Here is a 22,442-nt window from a genome sequence, read left to right as displayed (position 1 = left end):
TAGTTGTACGAGCTTACTGATTGCATTGCTGGATGGGATCCCATCAAATTTTGTCTGATCACAACTTCAAAGGGATCAACGTTGTATGGTTATCGTGAATTATATTTCTGCATGGAACTTTGTCAAAATTCCATCTGACTGGCCAACTTCAAAACTGATAAGTATTTAAAACAAATCAATAACAATATACTAGAGAGTCCCCCATGTGGTTTTTAGTGGTGGAAATTCCTTGAAAAAGGGAGAGCAGGAAGGAAAAAACAATTCAAAATTTTCAAATCCCAGTAAAAAAAAAATTAATATTGGAGTTCCATTTTAAGGTGTGCAAGACCAGTTCAGACAAATTTCACTGGCACCCCTTCTTTCCAAGTGTTGTGAAGCTATACCGCGATTTTTAAAATCTGATTTTTGAAACCCTCAACTGACTGGAAATTCTGTCATTTGGAAATGGGACAGAACGTGACTTTACAACGTGAGGCCACCTTTCAAGTGAAAGCGAGTAAAGACAACCGGTTCAAGAAGTCGCCCTACCAAAACACCGAGTTTGTGTACAAATTGCAACACTGCACTCCAGAAACTAGCTCATTTAACTAGGCTGCAACATTTAATGATTCTCGAGACAAAAGCAAAGGACATAACTGTGTGGACTCCAATTTTCCTTACTGCTTATTGTTCATGGCATAGCTAGAAAAGGCATGCATGTGGAACCAAAATGTAAAAACATTTATTGTGACCAACTGAGGAGGCTGAATAGAGGGGAGGCAGTTCACTCCTCCTCGCCTGGACTCAGTGCAAGTTCTATTTGTTTTTCTTTTTTTGGGGGGGAAAAAGAGAGGAGCCTGCTAATTAAGGGTGTTAAAATCAGAGTTGTTGAAAACCCAAAAGTACTCTTGCAATAACTTGGAAGAAGATATTCTAAAGGGAAAAAAGCACAATGGGCTTTTTTCAACTGTGGTATACTTTATTACGAGCATTAACCAAATTGCATCATGTTTCAGATATTCTTTTTTTTGTAAATGAATAAATCTTTAGCTCTTCTCTTCAAATGCATTCAAATTGATGTCTAAACACCCGCACCACAATCCAGGATACTGCTTTACTGCATTCAGTCCATCCTGTGAAAGCGAGTTGGACTCAAAAAGGTACATTCACAGTTTCACCAACAGTAGGGTAGATCAACACCATTTGTCATCTATTGAAAAATCGGGCTGTACTTTTGCAAACATGATTACCATATTCCTACTGAGATCGCACAACAAAAACTTGCCTCAATGTACAAAACCCATTTCCCTGACCAAAATAAGGGTTGAAACGGTTTTATTCAAAACTATTTGCTGCAGGGAATATACTGCACACTTTCAATATTGAGCCATCCTCGATGTCAATGTTTAGAATGTTATCGTAGTACTGCCCGAGGCAAGTGGTTAAACAATTTGGTTTCCAACTGTTTCAAACTCCTCCAACAGATATGCAATGGAAATTATTAAATGCAGAAATAAATATCACTATTCATATCAATTTGGTTTATATGCAGGATTAGATGCAGGTTATATATATTAGTGATGATGTCGGCTATTGCTCGACATCAGTGACATTTCTGGAAGGCAGAACGCATTTCTGAAAGCAAGATAGAAAGGATTGGTTTAATTTTAGTTGCATTCACTATCTAATATCTGGCCCTGGCAATAATTAAACACTAAGGCAGGAGTTTATGCTAGGCTATGTTGCTTCAGTGCACAATGTGCCCTGAAATTGGACAAAAATGTACAAATGGAAAAACATGCAAGTTATGCTCAATGCAAATCAAGTTCCTGCAACCTTTTGTGCTAGTCTTAAAAAAAATCCTGCTAGAACCTGGCCTCGCTCAAAAACCGGTTATGATGCCCATTGATTCAATCACCCTCGTATTTCTATTAATTATACCCATTTGTGTTTTCAAAAAAGTTCTCAAAACTAAGCTTCTTTTTAAGTGAATAAACAAGTAACATTAAAGTGCATGGGATTGTGGGAAGTATATTAAGGTGGATAGAAAAAAAAAAGTAAGAATTAATGGGTACTTTTCAAATTGGCAGGCAGTAACTAGTGGGGTGCCACTGGGATCGGTTCTGGGACCCCTGCTATTCACAATATATATTAAGGATTTGGATGAGGGAACAAAATGTAATATCTCAAAGTTTGCAGATGATACCAAGTTAGGTGGGAGGCTGAATTGTGACGAAGGATGCAGGGATCCTACAGCATGATCTGGACAGATTGGGCGAGTGGGCAAATCAATGGCAGATGCAGAAAATTTGGATAAGTGTATGGTTATTCACTTTGGAAGCAAAAACAGGAAGGCAGATTACTACCTAAACAGTTGTAAATTGGGAGAGGGGAGTGTGCAGCGGGACCTGGCTGTCCTTGTGCACCAGTTGCTGAACTTAAGCATGCAGGTGCAACAGGCAGTAAAGAAGGCGAATGGTATGTTGGCCTTCATTGCGAGGTTTCAAGGACAGGAGCAGAGATGTGTTATTGCAATTATACAGGGTCTTGGTGAAGCCACACCTAGAATATAATGTGCAGTTTTGGTCTCCTTTTCTGAGGAAGGATGTTCTTGCGCTCGATGGAGTGCAGCAAAGGTTTACCAGGCTGATTCCAGGGATGGCGGGTGTGGCCTAACTAAGGTTTTATACAGCTGCAACATGACTTGCTAATTCTTATACTCAATGCCCCAGCCAACGAAGACAAGCGTGCCTTATGCTTTCTTGACTACCTTCTCACCTATGTTGCCCCTTTCAGTGACCTGTGGACCTGTATACCTAGATCTCTCTGACTGTCAATACTCTTTAGGGTTCTACCATTCACTGTATATTCCCTACCTGCATTAGACCTTCCAAAATGCATTACGTCACATTTGTCCGGATTAAACTTCATCTGCCATCTCTCCGCCCAAGTCTCCAAATGATCTAAATCCTGCTGTATCCTCTGACAGTCCTCATCGCTATCCGCAATTCCACCAACCTTTGTGTCGTCTGCAAACTTACTAATCAGACCAGTTACATTTTCCTCCAAATCATTTATATATACTACGACCAGCAAAGGTCCCAGCACTGATCCCTTTGGAACACCACTGGTCACAGCCCTCCAATCAGAGAAGCACCCTTCCATTGCTACTCTCTGCCTTCTATGACCTAGCCAGTTCTGTATGTATCTTGCCAGCTCACCCCTGATCCTGTGTGACTTCACCTTTTGTACCAGTCTGCCATGAGGGACCTTGTCAAAGGCCTTACTGAAGTCCATAAAGACAACATCCACTGCCCTACAGGGTAAACTCAGGGTAAACCATTTCAGACAGAGATGAGGAGACATTTCTTCACTGAAAGAGTGGTGAACCTGTGGAATTCATTACCACAGGAAGTAGTTGATACTAAAACATTGGACATATTGAAGAGGTGGTTATATATAGCACTTGGAGAGAATGGGATCAAAGATTATGGGTAGAAAGCAGAATTAGGCTATTGAGTTGGATGATCAGCCATGATAATGATAAGTGGCGGAGCAGACTCGAAGAGCCAAAAGGCCTCCTCCTGTTCCTTGTCTTAGAACATAAGAGTGCAGAAGGAGGCCATTTGGCCCATCGAGTCTGCACCGACCCACTTAAGCCCTCACTTCCACCCTATCCCTGTAACCCAATAACCCCTCTTGACCTTTTTGGTCACTAAGGGCAATTTATCATGGCCAATCCACCTAAGCTGCACGTCTTTGGACTGTGGGAGGAAACCCACGAAGACACGGGGAGAACGTGCAGACTCCACACAGACAGTGATCCAGCAGGGAATCGAACCTGGGACCCTGGCGCTGTGAAGCCACAGTGCTACCGTCTTCTATGTATCGATGTATTAATAGGCACATTTGAAATGCTTTAAACTTTTTTTTTTTTCGTTTTACTAAGAAACTGACTAGAGGACACCAATTAAATTAATAAATGCTTTGTTATGGCTTGTAATGTCATTGGGAATGATTTAAAATTGGGTTCTTCACAGGTTGTGGATCAGATTTTCTGCTTTTTAAAAAAATGCTTATTTTTGTGATGAACCCATTTGCACTGGCATTAATAAAGATTTCATCCAGGAATATATTTAATGCAATTTTTTTTTACTGACTTGCTTGTCCTGTAAAACAGTACCTATTGTGTTGGTTCATTGGAGATTTGATTCTCAGTAATAGGGTGGAGGTGTTAACCTTGGGTAGGGTGCTCTTTCCAGGAGCCGGTGCAGACTCGATGGGGCGAATGGCCTCCTTCTGCACTGTAAATTCTATGTCTATGTCTAATATGCAAATAAGTTTAATTGGAAACATAAGAAAAAGCATCCACTTCTCAAAAGAAGCATAACTGAATGGAATTTGTGCTTGGATCATGATTGAACCCAAAGCTGAAACTCCTTTGCTAATATGATTTTTAATCCTTCTCAAACAGCATATGGCTTCTAATATCGGGGTTCAAAGATTAAAACGTAGATTCACTGCAAAGGTACTTAACCCCAAATCTAAATGGCTCAATGGAGCTTTCAATCCATTCGAAATGCTCAGCTGAACACTGACTATTTAGTTATAGAGTATTCAGCAGGATTATGGATCAAAATTTAATACCCTCTGACCTAGAACTGATCATAAACAGGATTGTGTAAATCTGAAGAATTAAGGTGATATCATGCACTACGTGGATAGCCAAGTAAAGGTTTTGCTGGCTTACTCGGTGTTGAACTAATTAGAGCGTGAACTGAAAGACTTGAAATCTTTGTTCTGTCCTCATCTTGAACACAAAACACACAGGAGAGACCTTCATCAGCACAGGGTAGTTGTGAACTTGACCAGTACAACCTACTTGCACTTTTTTTTTAGAAATTGCTCTCAATAATGATCAAGTGGTACAGCTTGCAGTTAAGCACACAAAATGCAGTAGTATTTTTTTAAAAAACAGGTTGAGCTCACCGTCAGTTTGCGAGCACTTGACTTTGCCAAAGAACTAAAGGCAACACAAGGGGAAACTTATATATTTTGAAACAGCTAGTGCTTACAATATGATGTCATCAGACTACCCAGAAAATAAAATTATACACGTTATTTTACTCCTTTTGATTCCACTGTTATTTTTGCATCGAGGTCGAATGACTGTCATATTATGTACATAATGTGGGTTATGTTGCAGTGGTGGTTCATTTATGAACTCTTGAGGTCTGTGTTTAAACATAAACAACTTTATTGGTCGGCTTTAACTAATTACAGTTCCAAGTATGATCATGCATGGGGTTACTACTATATTATTTCTTATGTCCGAATAATGCTCGTAGTCTTGAAGCAAATGCTTTATTGAGTAAGTTTGTTCTCTCTCCAGAGCTTAAACTAGATGTTACAGGAACAAAATTAATTAAGATGTACTTATGATTATTTGCACCTGCGCTGAGCTGTCCGTCTGTGTCTAGTCACAAGCTACTGTTCCTGTGAAGAGGCTGATCCTGACTTGTCTGTCTACTTATACATCTCTAGTGCTCCCTCTAGTGATTATTTAGTTGTAGTGTATTTACATTAACCCCTTGTGTACATGCAGATATGCAGTTCACTACAGCTACCATCATGCAGGCTAGCTGCTTCCAAAGTTCTGTTCTAGACTGTTCTCTAACCATGTGACTATATACATCACACTGTGGGTGGTCCCACTCTCCAGTCCACATTAACCCTCGCTCTACTGAGCACCTTTGCTTTATAATACATGCAGGTGCGTATCATCACATCCCCCTTTCTTTTTCAAAAATATTGCTCGCTTCCAAGAGCATACAACACGATGTTTACTTCCTATCCCAATATAACACAGTGTTCAGCCTTGACAGTTCTTTCATATCTTAGTCTGTCACATGGAATTGAATCAGAAGAATAATAACTTCAGAAAGTGTAGCACATAGTGCAGTGGTTAGCACTGGGACCAAGGCGCTGAGGACCCGGGTTTGAATCCTGGCCTTGGGTCACTGCCCATGTGGAGTTTGCATATGCTCCCCGTCTCTGCGTGGGTTTCACCCCCACAACCCAAACAGGTGGAAAAGGTACTTGGCCGGGGCACTGGGTATAAAAATTGGCAAGTCATGTTGCAACTGTATAGAACCTTAGTTAGACCATACTTGGAGTATAGTGTTCAATTCTGGTCGCCACACTACCTGAAGGATGTGGAGGGTTTAGAGAGGGTGCAGAAAAGATTTACCAGGATGTAGCCTGGTATGGAGGGCATTAGCTATGAGGAGAGTTTGAATAAACTTAGTTTGTTCTCAGTGGAAGGAAAGAGGTTGAGGGGCGACCTGATAGAGGTCTACAAAATTATGAGGGACATAGACAGAGTGGATAGTCAGAGACTTTTTCCCAGGGTAGAGGGGTCAATTACTTGGAGGCATAGATTCAAGGTGCAAGAGGCAAGGTTTAGAGATGTACGAGGCAAGTTTTTTTTTTACACAGAGGGAAGTGGGTGCCTGGAGTAAGTGATGGAAGCAGGGACGATAGTGACGTTTAAGGGGCATCTTGAAAAATACATGAATAGGATGGGAATAGAGGGATATGGACCCGGGAAGTGTGGAAGAATTTAGTTTAGACGGGCAGCATTGTCGGGGCAGGCTTGGAGGGCCGAAGGGCCTGTTCCTGTGCTGCACTTTTCTTTGTTTGTTTGTTTGTGTGATGGAATGGTAGTGGTACTCTGTTCTAGAAGCATTTCTATAAAGCTGCACTTTTGAAAAAAATTTAGAGTACCCAATTTTTGTTTCCCCAATTGGGGGCAATTTACCACGCACATCTTTGCTCATGCTTCTTGTGTATCCTGACCCAAGGGGTCTTGCTTTTCTGTCTCCATTGCTCATCCAGTTGTATCTGTCCATTTTCTGCATTATTCGGTGTCTGGCAAAAGCTTTTCTTAGGCATGCTTCTCTCTATTTAGGCTTCAGTGTTCCATACCTTGGGTTACCATTCTGCGTTCCTTGCAGTTTGTTTCCAACTTTCTTATCGCCATTGACCACCTTAATCAAATAATACGTTGCTATCAATAATCCCACTTCTGACACCATGGATGGGATTTTCCGACCCCCTGCCGGGTCGGAGAATCCCCGGGGGGGGGCGGCATGAATCCCACTCCCCCGCCTCTCCAAAGCCGGCTGCCGTATTCTCCAGTGCCGGATTTCGGGCGAGGTTTTGCCACGCCGGTTGGGGGCCGTTGGCAGCAGCCCCCCCGGAAATTCTCCGGGCCCCGATAGGCCGAGCGGCCGTCAGTTCCGGGCCAGTCCTGCCGGAGTGAAATGGACATGGTCTGACATGACAGGACCTGGCTGGTAGGCCATCTAGAGGAGTCCTCAGGGAGGAGGGGGGGGGGGGGAGCCGTGGAGGGATTCCGTCCGGGGAAGGGGGGGGGGCCCACGATGGCCTGGCCCGCGATCAGGGCCCACCGATCTGCGGGCAGGCCTGTGCCATGGGGGCACTCCTTCCTTCCGTGCTGGGCTCTATAGGGCCCCGCCATGGTCGGCACGAAGACAACCCCCCTGCGCATGTGCAGGAACACGGCAGCCGGTCTGCGCATGTGCGGAACCACACCGGCGGTTCTGCGCGTGCAGCACTCACGCCGGCCCTTCGCCGCCGGTTGATGCAGTACCACCCCCTGCGGCGCCAGCCTAGCCCTCGGAAGTGCAGATGATTCCGCAACTTCCAGCTGGCCCGACGCCAAAGTGGTTCGCACCGTTTTTGGGCGGGAACAGAGGGAAGTAGACCTTGGAAAATAGGAGACAGGTTTAGATAAAGGATCTGGATCGGCGCAGGCTGGGAGGGCCGAAGGGCCTGTTCCTGTGCTGTAATGTTCTTTGTTCTTTGTTCTTGGCGCCGGCGTCAGGCCATCCCACCAATTGCAGAAGAATCCCGCCCCATATGTCCACGTTATGCGGCATTTCAAACATTTCAAAAATTAAAAGGAATAAAACAAGTAGAATTATTTTCTTATCTAGGGGGCTGAATAACATCTGATGATAACATCAGGGAAACGTTCGACTCTGGCAAATCAGAAGTTCACAAAATCAGACCTCTTTAGAAATAGAAACCAGAATGGGATTACTAAAACATTACATCTGATTAATGTTACGATTTGGATGTGAAAGATGGATGGCAATGGAAGATAAAATAAAAGGCAAAAGACATTTGGTTTCTGACACGTGATGACAGTTAGACTACAGATACAATTGCTGAGAAGTTTTGAGGAAAGAAGGAATGCAAGAACTTTTGCAATAGATCATCAGGAGACGACAACAATCCTTGGGCACCTACTTAGTAGAAAGAAACATCTGGTAAAACTGAGGGCAGCAGAACAAGAGGGAGGCAAAGGAGGAAATACAACACCAGTTCAAGAATCAGAACAGGTACAAGATGTTGGCTGCTTTCAAGGAATGTGAAGATTGGAGAACCATTATCATTAACATTGTAAGACATGGCACCCAAAGAAGTGGTTACAATCTGTAATACATTACCCCAGAGTCCGGTGGATGCTGATTCGATTACGGCTTTCAAAAAGGAATTGGAGAAGCATCTGAAGGAAAAATAAATTGCGGGGCTGCAAGGAAGGCGTTGGGGGAGCAGGCATGGACTCAATGCGCCTCCTTCTGGGTTATTTGTAACCATTAACTGATTCTTCTATGATACTCCACCCTCTTTTCCTTGGTATTGCTTCAGGAAATTGATCTTCAAAAACTGGAAACTCTGTTGCACAGTATTTCCAATTCACTCTGCCACACACATCGCATCCTATTCAAGGTCACGATCACCTGCGTTCTCATACTTCCATCAGCGTCTTTCATTTGAAAATAATTGCAATTGTTTCCATTTCCCTCCTTCAAAACCAATTCCAGAAGTTGCTGTTGGACAAGGATGTAGCAGCAAGGGAATCTGGCTGCAAAACTACCCAACAAATCCAAATAAAATGTTAGTTGACATGAAGGGTGCTCAAAGAAGCTGAAGGAGAAAGGAAGGAAGGTTGCTAATAATGATGCAGCAATTGTGGTTGCCAGATGCCTGGAGGTTTCATCATGTGACTTCCTGTCTTCAATCACCGCATTCCAGTCATTGGTCGCCCAATTGGAGATGGGGATTAAATCGGGCCTTAAAACGCCACCTGCATTCCAGTAATGAACGACCGTAAAAATAATGAAATATCCAAAGCAAATGCACAAATTTATTTTAAGAAGCCAATGATTTTTCTACAGGTTTGCTCACAGCAGGACTCAGGAGATTAATGTTTATTTAGTCTGCAGAGTGGGACATATTGTCAGCCTTCCTGTACATCATCGCACTTCAACAGAGTAATTGACTGGAGGAGTTGGAGGAATCAAAGCTGAACACGGACCTCTTCTCACCCAATGTACTTTTTCCAACAATGGATCAGGAATGGGAACCCTAATGATGTACTGTCATTCCTCATACTGCCTTTTGGATTCAGGTCATTTAAGATCAAAGGCCATGGGTCACATCTATTATCCTCCTCCATGTAGTGCATTTGAGAGAACAGAGATCAGAAAGGTTTATTTTCACATTCATTTCCTTGGAGGGGGCATGGCGCAGATTTGCCAAAATAACACAACAATTCAGAGGAGTAAATTAGGAGGACAGACCTACATAAATTTGGATTTTATCCTGAATAGAGAGTTGTGAGGTAATCTGGTCAAGTTTTTAAAATGTTAAAAGGAATCTATAGAATTGCTGCTTGTTTTAATTCCTCCAATTCAGACCTTCCACAGTACCGAAATGGAGCTGTGAAGCAACTGTGCTAACCACTGTGATGCCATGCCACCATGGCTCGCATCAAAGTCACAAGTGGCATCCTATGTGACTGTGACAAACTTAAACTATCAACCCACATCTTCTCAACCTGCTGTAGCCATGGACATGGTTGGCCACATCAACTTCCTCCAAAACAAGTCAACAGTTATACAATGTAGTAGGACTGTACTTGCCTGGTCCCATTCTTGTCTAATTAATTGTATTCAGACTATCATTTGCAATGGCTTCTCTTCCTGCTCCCATAAAATTACTTCTGATGTCCTCCAAGAATCTGTCCCTTCGTCCCCTATATCTCATCCAAACCCTGCCCTTGAGCAACATTCCGAAAGTCCAGTGTTAGTTTTCAGAAGTGTGTTAACAACATCCCAGCTGTATCTCATCACCACTTCTCAACTCCCTCACTGTTGTGAAATTATCAGACTGCTGGGGTGAGAGTGACTGCCCTTGACATCAAGGCAGCATTTTAGCGAGTGTGGCATCCAAGAGACCTAGCAAAACTGGAGTCAATAGGAATCGGAGGAAAGCTCTGTGTTAGTTGGCTTTGTACCAATAACAAAGGAAGATGGTGGTTGGAGGCCCACCATTCCAACTCAAGGACATCACTGTAGGAGTTCCCAATGGTAGGGTCCTTGGTGCAACGATCTTCAGCTGCTTCATCAATGATCTTCCTATCATAGGAAGCTCAGAATTGGGGATGTTTACTCCACAGATATGAAGCAGTACATGAACACATGAAAATATCCAGACTTGGGATGACAAGTGGCAAGTTACATTTGAGCCACGCAAGTGCCAGATAATGATCATCTCGAACAAGAGAGAATCAAACCACTGCCCCTTGACATTCAATGGCATTAGCATCGCCGAATCCCCCATGGGGTGGCACGGTAGCACAGTGGTTAGCACTGTTGCTTCACAGCACCAGGGACACAGGTTTGATTCCCGGCTTGGGTCACTGTCTGTGCGCAGTCTGTACATTCTCGTGTCTACGTGGGCTTCCTCCAGGTGCTCCAGTTTCCTCCCACAAGTCATAGATTATCATAGAATTTACAGTGCAGAAGGAGGCCATTCGGCCCATCTAGTCTGCACCGGCTCTTGGAAAGAGCACCCTGCCCAAGGTCAACACCTCCACCCTATCCCCATAACCCAGTAACCCCACCCAATACTAAGGGCAATTTTGGACACTAAGGGCAATTTATCATGGCCAATCCACCTAACCTGCACATCTTTGGACTGTGGGAGGACACCGGAGCACCTGGAGGAAACCCACGCACACACGGGTAGGATGTGCAGACTCTGCACAGACAGTGACCCAAGCCGGAATCGAACCTGGGACCCTGGAGCTGTGAAGCAATTGTGCTATCCACAATGCTACTGTGCTGCCCTAAGTCCCGAAAGATGTGCTTGTCATGTGAATTGGACATTCTGAATTCTACCTCGGTGTATCCGAACAGGCGCCAGAGTGTGGCGACCAGGGGATTTTCACAGTAACGTCATTGCAGGGTTAATGTAAACCTATTTGTGACACTAATGCAAATTATCAATCCTCTAAGGGTTACCAATGACCAGAAACTGAACTGGACGAGCCATATAAATACTATACTGACCTACAAGAGCAGGTCAGAGGCTAGGAATCCTTTGCTGAGTAACTCACCTGCTGACTCCCCAAAGCCTGTCCACCATCCACAAAATGCAAACCAGGAGCGTGATGGAATATTCTCCCTTGCCTGGATGAGTACAGCTCCAACAACACTCAAGAAGCTTGACAGCTTGATTAGCATGCTATCCACAAACATACAGTCCCTCCACCATCGACGCACAGTAGCAGCGATGTATACCAAATAAAAGGTGCATTAGAAGACTCCTCAGATAGAACCTTCCAAATCCACAACTGTTACCCATCTAGAAGGACAAGGGCAACAGATACATTAAACACCACCACCTGGAAGTTCCCCTCCAAGTCTCAAACTTTTTTTTCTTGGAACAAAATTGTTGGTCCGTCACGGTCTCTGGGTCAAAATCCTGGAACTCCCTCCCTAACAGCAGTGTGGGTGTCGAAACACCACATGGACTGCAACAGCTCCAAGAAGGCAGCTCACCACCAGCTCTTCAAGGGCAATTAGGGATGGGCTGTAAAAATGGTGGCCTAGCCAGCAATGCTCACACCCAATGAATGAATTTTTTAAAAGTCTGACATCCAGTACTGGATGATGAAAAATCTTCTCCAATACTGAGAAAACTGAAGACATTGGGCGCAATTCACCCAAAGGGAGACAAAGTGCCGACGCCGGAGTGAAAACCGGAGTGTTTCACTCCAGCGTCGGAGGCCGCTCCTCGCCCCCTATTCTCCCACCCCCAGGGGGCTAGGAGTGGCGGCGCGTCAATCTCGGTTGCTGGGCCTTGGCGCCCACGTCAAAGCGGCTTGGCCTAAATGACGTCACCTGCACATGTGCAGGTTGGCCGGCGCCAACCCGCGCATACGCGGCTGCTGTCCTCCCCTCCGCCACCCCGCAAAACATGGAGGATTGATCTTGCGGGGCGGCGGAGGGAAAAGAGTCCGTCTTTCAGAGACGCCGGCCTGACAATCAGTGGGTGGGAGAATCACGTGCGGGAGCCAGGGCGGCGTAGCGTGAATCGCCCGGTACTCCCGCGATTCTCCCACCCAGCGTGGGGGTCGGAGAATCGCGCCCATTGTCTTTGGTTCAACCACCATTCCCCAGACACTGCGACTCCATCCCTCTCCTGGCAATTAACAGAGACTAAGCCAATTGTTCACAACCTTAGTGTCATATTGACCCTCAGGAATAGTTTCTGACCACATATCCATTGCATTATTAAGACCATCCATTTCCACCTTTACAACATCACCCGGCTTCACTCTTGCCTCTGCTCACCTGCTGCTGAAACTCTCATCATGTCTTTGTTACCCATAGACTTGACTATGTTAATGCGCTCATGATTCTACCTGTGTAAACCTGAGGTCATCCAAAACTGTTTTCCATATCCTTATGCACATGAAGTTCCATTTACCTATGACAATCCACTGGCTCCTTGTCAAACAGCGGCTCCGTTTTAAAATTCGCATCCTCATTTGGAAGAAGTGTCATATTGGACTCGAAGCTTTTACTCTAGTTTCTCTCTCCACAGATTCTGCCAAGCCTGATCAGTTTTTTTCCAGCACTTTCTGTCTCTATTTTAGATCTCCAGCAGCCATTGTATTTTGCTTTTAATTTACATGCTGCAACATTGGTGGCTGTCTCTTCAGATGGCTGTAGGCCCTAAACTCTAGAATTCCCTATCTAATCCTCTCCAATTCCCAACTTCTCTTTTCCCCTTTACGATGCTCCTTGAAAGAGCCAGCTGCAGTGCAGACTTTGTTTGCACTGAATGCTGAATTTGGGTGCATTTCAGTGCTATAGTGAGTTTGGTGACTGAGGGATATTAAGGGTTCGTTTTTATCTAATGTCTAGTATTTATTTTATTTAGTTAATGAACTTAAAAGTTGCTGTTGGTTTAGACCTTTTATATGGTCTTACTACTCTAATTTTACAAAGAAAAAAAAAATTTATTTTTATGTTTTTTTGTCTTGTTTCTTATTTTTGTTTTTTTGTGAATTGATAACCTGTACATTTATCTACACATACAGGAGTACAGCATCCACCACTGACACTGGCGTGATGCTGGGTGTGACAACCAAGCAAAAAAAAAAGTAACTGATGGATAAAACAAAAGAGGGGAGTGCCCCAAAACAACGAGTGGAACACAGCCCAAAACGAACGAGAAAGGAAATAAAAACTTATCAAAAACCCATCAAATTAAAGTGTGAAAATCGGGGTCAATAAGGCAATCCAACCCTGCGGTGCCCACCGAGCACGGAAGGCCTCGAGTGTGCCCGTGAACACCGCATGCTCCCGCTCCAGGGACACCTGACCGCGAACGAGGCTGTGGAAGATGGGCAGACAGTCAGGCTGGACGACCTCCTTGGTCGCCCGCCCGCTGCCTGGACCTATAAATGGCAAGTTTGGCCAGGAGCAGGTTCACAAGAAGGTCCTCCGCCCTACCTGCTCCCTCCGCACTGGATGTCCATTGATCAGGAGCGTGGGGCTGAAGTGCACAGTAAACCTTAAAAACAACACGGACAAGAAATCAAAAAGGGAGTGCAGCCTAGGACCGACCACACAAACGTGCTCCACGGTCTCCACCAGGCCACAAAAGTGGCAGGACTCTGGCAAAGCTGTGAAGTTGTTCAAATGATGGTTGCAAGGTACTGCCATGCTCAGCACCCTCCACCCCAGGTCCCCTACTTTTATGGGGAGGACACCTCCATAGAAGGACCTCCAGTGGGGACCTCCACTGCCGGACGGCAGCAAGGCACGCCAAGGCGTGTCCGGGCAGCGGGCAAGGACAAGGAAGGAAGGTGTTCAACAGCAGGCCATACAGGAAACCCTACCGCGCAGTGCGAAAAGGCACGAAGGGTAGTTCCGCGAGGCGGCTGGGGCTGTGGGGCACCAGCACCTGGGGAGGGGGGTTCTGGGATTTGGGACCAATAGAACATAGAACATAGAACAGTACAGCACAGAACAGGCCCTTCGGCCCTCGATGTTGTGCCGAGCAATGATCACCCTACTCAAACCCACGCATCCACCCTATACCCGTCACCCAACAACCCCCCCCCCCCCCCCCCCCACCCTTAACCGTACTTTTTTTTTTGTGCAATTCCGTCCGAGCAGGGGTCTGCTCAGACGGGATGCCACCGCACAACCATGCAGCCTCGACTCCAAGTGTGCCCATGGGGCCAAGGACAACCATTTTGAGGCCTTGGATAGCATTGGCTGCGCACCGGACAGAAACCGCTGCTCGCGTGGCAAGCTCGTAGGGTGTCATTCCAGCCCGCCCTTCCACCACCCAGCCTGCCCCTCCGCCGCCCAGCACATCCCCAAGCCTGGTCACCCCAGCATCCACAGCTGTCCACCCCGCCAGCCACCTGAATGGATATTGGCAAAGGTGCGATTCCTGAACAGCGGCTCCCTAACGACAGCCACCACTCCTGACGGGGGAGAGCTGCGGTGCGTGACGACAGTGTTCCAGACTTTGAGACGGTCCTGGTACAAGACGGGCAGCTCCAACAAAGAGTACCAAAGATCATTCCGGTCAACAAACAGGAGCTACATGTCGTAGTTCAGGCCGTGCACCTGGTGGAAGAAATACGTCGCCAGGGCACACCATCGTGGAGGAGGCTCAACTTACAGAAAATCGCACAACGGAGCCAAACCGCCCTCCACAATCGGGAGACTCATGACCTCCGCAGTGATCCAGTGCAATCCTTTGTCCCAGAAGAACCGAAGCAGGGTTCTCTGGATGCGTGTGACAAAGTCAGGGGGAGGGGTCAAAGTGACCAGCCGGTACCACAGCATGGAGGCGATCAGCTGGTTTATGACAAGAACTTGACCCCTGTGGGACAGCACTCAGAGCAGTCCTGTCCAGCGTCCCGGGCGAGTGGTGACCTTGGTCTCCAGCTCTGCCAGTTTGCCGGCCAGGCTTCCTCTGCAGGGTAAAGATAGACTCCCAAGTAGAAGATGTTGGTCCGGCTCCAGCTAAAGGGCCTGAACTCCTCTGGGAGGGATCCATCCGCCACGGACCGACCAGGAGTCCGGAACATTTAGCCCAGTTGATCCTAGCAGAAGACGCGGCGGAGTACACAGCCTGGCACTCTCGCATCCTCCGCAGGTCATCAGGGTCAGTGAACATGAGGAGCACGTCATCAGCGTAAGCCGATTGGACGACCTCCATGTCGGCTAGCGCAGAACCAGCCCCAACAACCTCCTCCGTAGGAAAGGCTCCACACACAGAGAATAAAGTTGGCCGGACAAGAGGCAGTCCTGGCGCACTCCTCTCCCAAAGTGAAGGGGCGCTTTCAGGGACCCGTTAACCTTAATCAGACACTGAGGTGGCGTACAGTAATCAGATCCAGGCGACGAAGTGCGTCCCGAAACCGAAGGCTCGCAGAGTCCCGAGCAAATACACGTGCCCCACTCTGTCGAACGCCTTCTCCTGGTCAAGAGACAGGAAGGCGCTCGACATACCAGTCCTCCGGGTACAATGAATTATGTCCCGGACCAGATGGATGTTATCGTAGATTGTGCGGTCCGGGACTGTGTAGGACTGGTCAGGGTGAATCATGTGGTCCAGCACGTAGCCAAGGCGTAAAGACATTGCCTTGGCAAAACTTTTGTAGTCTGTGCTGAGATGAGAGACCGGTTGCCAGATTTTAAGTAGGCGGAGATCCCCCTTGTTGGGCAGCAGGGCAATGACAAAGGGGCATCTCCCCGGTCGTGATACATTCCCCCATAGGGGAATAGTCGCTCCCCAGGACGTCCCAGAATGCCCTGAAGAACTCCAAGGTCAGCCCGTCCAGCCCCGGGGTTTTGCCCCGTGACAAGCTACCCAGGGCGCCGATCAGCTCTTGGAGATTGATGGTTTGATAAAGCTTCCTGGCACCCTCCGGACCGACCTGCGGAGGGTCCTCCCACAAAACTCTGCAAGAGTCCTTGCTGGACGGATCCAGTGAGAAGAGGTCAAAATTAAAGTCCCTAACCAGGGTCCTGACCCCCTCCGGATCCGAGACGAGGAACCCGTCGTCGGCCAACAGCGCAGAAATCTGCCGACGGGCCCCGCGTCCTCTTTCCAGCGAGTAGAAGGAGGGCGAGCCACGGACCATGTCAGTCAGGAGACGGATCCGCGACCTCACGTACGCGCCGCGGGAACCGGCAAGTTGCAGGTCCCACAGCACGCCCTTCTTCTCTCTGACACCAGCCCCAGGGCCGGGTCCTCATCGGGCTGAGCAAGGTGCGACTCCAGATCGAGGACTTCCTCAGCCAATTTGGCGATCGTGGACCCCTGACAGGAGGCGCGGACGCGAGTCTTGCCCACGCCCCACCATAGCCTCAAGGAGGCAAAGCCACCCCACTTCCTTCTCCAGCCGGCCCAGAAACAGCAAAACGAGTTCAGGAACCGCTCGTCCTCCAGCAGCAGGTTGTTAAAGTGCCAGTACGAGGACCGTGTCTCAGCGCGGGACGGGGCGAGCCCCGCCCACACCAGGTGGTGATCTGAGCACGGCACCTGGTCCACAGAGGCCATCGGAACGCTGGGCAAGCACATCTTGGAAATGTAAAGACAGTCGATTCTGGATGCTCTGAACGGAGGGCGCACAAAGGTGTACACCCGCAATTCAGGATGGAGAGTGCCTGACGTCCACCAAATCAAAGGACCTAACGATCAGAGGATAGGGTAGCTGTTGAACATGCAGAAATAGTATGCAGAAAGTCTGTGAGGAAGGTTAGACAGTTGATAGGGCAAAGTTGCACTCAGTCGAATGGGTTAAAGTGTGTCTGTTTCAATGCAAGGAGTATCAGGAATAAGGGAGTTGAACTTAGAGCATGGATCAGTACTTGGAACTACGATGTTGTGGGCATTACGGAGACATGGATTTCACAGGGGCAGGAATAGTTGTTAGCTGTTCCGCGGTTTAGATGTTTTCAGAAGAATAGAGAGGGAGGTAAAAGAGGAGGGGGAGTGGCACTGTTAATTAGGGAGTGCACCACAGCTGCAGAAAAGGAGGTAATTGTGGAGGGTTTGTCTACTGAGTCAGTATGAGTGGAAGTCAGAAACAAGAAAGGAGCAGTCACCTTATTCAGAGTTTTCTATAGACCCCCCAATAGCAGCAGAGAGATAGAGGAACAGATTGGGCGGCAGGTCTTGGAAAAGTGTAGAAGTAACAGAGTTGTTGTCATGGGTGACTTCAACTTCTCTAATATTGACTGGAACTCCTTAGTGCAAATGGTTTGGATGGAGCAGATTTTGTCAGGTGTGTACAGGAAGGATTCCTGACTCAATATGTAGATAGGCCGACTAGTGGGAGGGCATATTGGACTTGGTGCTCGGCAACGGACCAGGCCAGGTGTCAGATGTCTCGATGGGAGAGCATTTCGGTGACAGTGACCACAACTCCTTGACCTTTACCATAGTCATGGAGAGGGATAGGAACACACAGTATGGGAAGGTATTTAATTGGGTGAAGGGAAATTATACTGCTATTAGACAGGAGCTGTGGAACAATTGCTCTTGGGGAAATGCACAACAGTAATGTGGGCATTGTTTAAGGAGCACTTGCTGCGAGTGCTGAATAGTTTTGTTCCACTGAGACAAGGAAGGAATGGTAAAGTGAAGGAGCCTTGGTTGACAAGACAAGTGGAGCTTCTAGTCAAGAGGAAGAAGAAAGCTTACATAAGGTTGAGGAAGCAAGGATCTGACTCGGCTCCAAAGGGTTACAAGGTAGCCAGGAACGAACTCAAAATGGACTGAGGAGAGCTAGCAGGGGGCATGAAAAAGCCCTGGCGGAAAGGATGGCCCAAGGCGTTCTACACTTATGAGATAAATAAGAGGATATCAGAGTGAGAGTATGGCCGATCAGGGATAGTGGAGGGAACTTGTGCCTAGAGTCTGAGGAGTTGGGGGAGGCCCTAAATGAATATTTTGCTTCAGTATTCACTAGAGAGAGGGACCTTGTTGATCATGAGAACAATGTGAACCAGGTTATAGAGTCAAACAAGTTGATATTAAGAAGGAGGATGTGCTGGAAATTTGGAAAGCGTCAGGATAGATAAGTCCCCTGGGCCTGACAGGATATACCCAAGGTTACTATGGGAAGTGAGGGAGGAGATTACTGCGCCATTGGTGGTGATCTTTGCATCCTCTCTCCACTGGAGTAGTACAGGATGATTGGAGGGAGGCGAATGTTGTTCCCCTGTTCAAGAAAGGGAATAGGGAAATCCCTGGGAATTACAGACCCATCAGTCTTACATCTGTGGTGAGCAAAATATTGGAAACGATTCTGAGAGATAGGATTTATGATTATTTAGAAAAACATAGTTTGATCAAAGATAGTCAGCATGGCTTTGTGAGGGGCAGGTCATGCCTCACAAGCCTCATTGAATTATTTGAGGATGTGACGAGACATATTGATGAATGTCAGGCAGTGGATGTGGTGTATATGGATTTCAGCAAGGCATTTGATAAGGTTCTCCATGGTAGGCTCATTCAGAAAGTAAGGGGGCATGGGATACAGGGAAATATGCCTGTCTGGATATAGAATTGGCTGGCCGAAAGAATTAGCGAGTGGTAGTAGATGGAAAGTATTCCGCCTGGAGGTCGGTGACCAGTGGTGTCTCGCAAGGATCTGTTCTGGGACCTCTGCTCTTTGTGGTTTTTATAAATGACTGGGATGAGGAAGTGGAGGGGAGGGTTAATAAATTTGCCGATGACACGGAGGTTGGTGGAGTTGTAGATAGTGTTGAGGGTTGTTGCGGGTGACAACAGGACATTGACGGGATGCAGAGCTGCGCTGAGAGTGGCAGATGGAGTTCAACCTTGATAAATGTGAAGTGATTCATTTTGGAAGGTTGAATTTGAATGCTGAATACAGGGTTAATGGCAGGATTCTTGGAAGGAACAGAGGAGAAACAAAGGAACCTTGGGGTCCAGGTACACTGATCCCTCAAAGTTGCCACCCAGGTTGATCGGGTTGTTAAGAAGACATATGGTGTGTTGGCTTTCATTAACAAGGGGATTGAGTTTAAGAGCCACAAGGTTTTGCTTCAGCTTTATAAAACTCTAGTTAGACCACACTTGGAATATTGTGTCCTGTTCTGGTTGCCTCATTATAGGAAGGATGTGGATGCTTTGAAGAGGGTAGAGAGGAGATTTACCAGGATGCTGCCTTGACTGGAGGGCATGTCTTATGAAAAAAGGTTGAGGGAGCTAGGGCATTTCTCACTCAAGCGAAGAAGGCAGAGAGGTGACTTGATAGAGGTGTACAGGGTGATGAGAGGCATGGATAGAGTGAATAGCCAGAGACTTTTCCCCAGGGTGGAAATTGCTGTCACGAGGGGACATCATTTTAAGGTGATTGGAGGAAGGTATAGGGGAGATATCAGAGGCAAGTTCTTTACACAGAGAGTGGTGGGTGTGTGGAATGCACTGCCAGCATAGGTGGTGGAGTCAGAGTCATTAGGGACATTTAAGCAACTCTTAGACAGACACATGGACAGCAGTAAATTTAAGGGGTGTAGGTTAGGTTGATCTTAGATTAGGATAAATGGTCGTCACAGCATCATGGGCTGAAGGGCCTGTACTGTGCTGTAATGTTCTATGTTCCATGAAACCCATGCTTGGTCGAAGCTTTAGCCACCTGCCATAATAACACCTTATGTCGGCTTACGTGCCTCAAGTGTCGAGCCTTGCTTTGTCGTGCTTCTGTGAAGTGCCTTGGGATGTTTTATATTATTGTAGTGACTTTCCTAACAGAGTAAGTTGTTGTTGTCATTAAATCAAGGACAAGATGTCTGAATCTTAAAATTAGAGCTTGGGCAGATGGAGGCAAAATTAGAAAACACGCTTTCCAATAAAGTGTTGGAGAAATCTGGTGCTCTCTTTCACAACAAGCTGTGGCAGCTGGGACAATTGGAGCTTTCAAGGCCGATACCGATGGCTTTTAGTTCCGTAAGGTTTTCTCAGGGGCGGCACGGTGGCGCATCACGGCGCTGAGAACCCAGGTTCAATCCTGGCTCCGGGTCACTGTCCGTGTGGAGTTTGCATATTCTCCCCTTGTTTGCGTGGGTATCACCCCCACAACCCAAAGATGTGCAGGCTTGGTGGATTGGCCTCACTAAATTGCCCCTTATTTGGAAAAAACAAATTAATTGGGCACTTTAAATTTATTTTTTTTTTTTTTTTTTTTTTTTTTTTTTTTTAATTTTTTTATTGGAATTTTTTGCAGAAAATATAACAAAAAGTATAGCAAAAAGCAGTAATATGCAACTAACAGCCCCATAACACCCACAATTCCCCCCATACCGTAACATCACATGTATCACATTCCCCCACCCCCCCCCCCCCAAACAAGAGAACTTAACCATAAATTAAAATTAGATAAATCAAATTTAAATAAAATAAGCTAACATAATCAACGCCCCCCCCCACCCACCCACCCACCCCCCCCCCCCCCCCCCCCCCCCGGGTTGCTGCTGCTACTGTCCCAGTACCCTATCGTTGAGCCAGAAAGTCGAGGAAAGGTTGCCACCGTTTAAAGAACCCTTGCACCGATCCTCTCAGGGCGAATTTAACCTTCTCAAGCTTAATAAAGCCCGCCATGTCATTGATCCAGGTCTCCACGCTTGGGGGCCTCGCGTCCTTCCACTGTAGCAAAATCCTTCGCCGGGCTACTAGGGACGCAAAGGCCAGCACACCGGCCTCTTTCGCCTCCTGCACTCCCGGCTCTACCCCAACCCCAAAGATCGCGAGTCCCCATCCTGGCTTGACCCTGGATCCCACCACCCTTGACACCGTCCTCGCCACCCCCTTCCAGAACTCCTCCAATGCCGGGCATGCCCAGAACATATGGGCATGGTTCGCTGGACTCCCCGAGCACCTGGCACACCTATCTTCACCCCCAAAGAACCTATTCATCCTCGTCCCAGTCATGTGGGCCCTATGCAGCACCTTGAATTGGATGAGGCTAAGCCGCGCACACGAGGAGGAAGAATTTACCCTCTCCAGGGCATCAGCCCATGTCCCGTCTTCGATCTGTTCCCCCAGTTCCCCCTCCCACTTCGTTTTCAGCTCCTCTACTGACGCGGCACTTTAAATTTATAAAACAAAAGGCAAGGTTTTCTCAGGATGTGGTGCTTAAGATCGGTAAATTGAGTTGAGGTACCGATGAAGCTGATCATATTAATGCCTGCTAATACCATTGGAATAGAATTGGGCCACTCAGCCCAGGATTCTGTTCCTATTGTATCAGCAGGCATTAATATAGAAGGTAGAAGAAGGATGCAAAGATAATTCCTACAACATTGAAAACAACTTAGGTATTGGAGGACACATTTCTGCCCCCCACCGCCCCCCCCCCAAATGCAGCAATTGCTGCTGTCATGCTTTGCCTGTTGATCATCCTTAGATTCCCTTTGTCCTAAACACTAGCACAGGGCTAAAGAGCTGGCATTTAAAGCAGACCAAGGTAGGCCTGCAGCACGGTTCAATTCCTGTACCAGTCTCCCCGAATGGGCACCGGAATGTGGCGACTGGGGGCTTTTCACAGTAACTTCATTTGAAGCCTACTTGTGACAATAAGCGATTTTCATTTTTCATTTCACAGACGCCCGGATTAAGTTTAAATTCAAGGTCATTGTGCTGCAGCGATATTAGATGGTTTATTACTGCAAAACTAAATATTAGACAGCATTATAAGAATAAAACTCACTTACATAGAATAGCTTATGCAAGGTCAACCCTGTGGCACCAGTAAATTAAATAAATAAATTTATAGTTTACCAAGCTGAGATAAAATTATCCAAAGTTAATTACAGATGAAAATACACATATTTATGGGGCTCCTTATGCGAGGATCGTGTCTCAGTGCTTTGTGAAAGCCAGGCACTGAGCAGGAGAGAAAAATCAGAAAAACACAGAGCAGGGAAGACACAATTAAAGCAGGGTTTTAAAGAGACTTTGAAAGCAGAGGCAAAAATGGAAGAATGATTCTTTCAAGAAAAGCTATTACATTTGTC

At 46.7% G+C, this 22,442-nt stretch overlaps 1 protein-coding gene across 3 annotated transcripts in view; it reads right to left on the bottom strand.

Moving 5' to 3' along the window:
- The window catches only part of myo1d (myosin 1D), a 711,487-nt gene that overhangs the window by 451,623 nt on the left and 237,422 nt on the right, over positions 1-22,442 (bottom strand). The gene's annotated exons all lie outside the window — the stretch shown is intronic.

This window comes from Scyliorhinus canicula, chromosome 19 (assembly GCF_902713615.1).
Source record: "Scyliorhinus canicula chromosome 19, sScyCan1.1, whole genome shotgun sequence".
NCBI lineage: Eukaryota > Metazoa > Chordata > Chondrichthyes > Carcharhiniformes > Scyliorhinidae > Scyliorhinus > Scyliorhinus canicula.
Note: the sequence above shows the minus strand (reverse complement) of the source record. Positions and strands in the feature narration are given on the sequence as shown.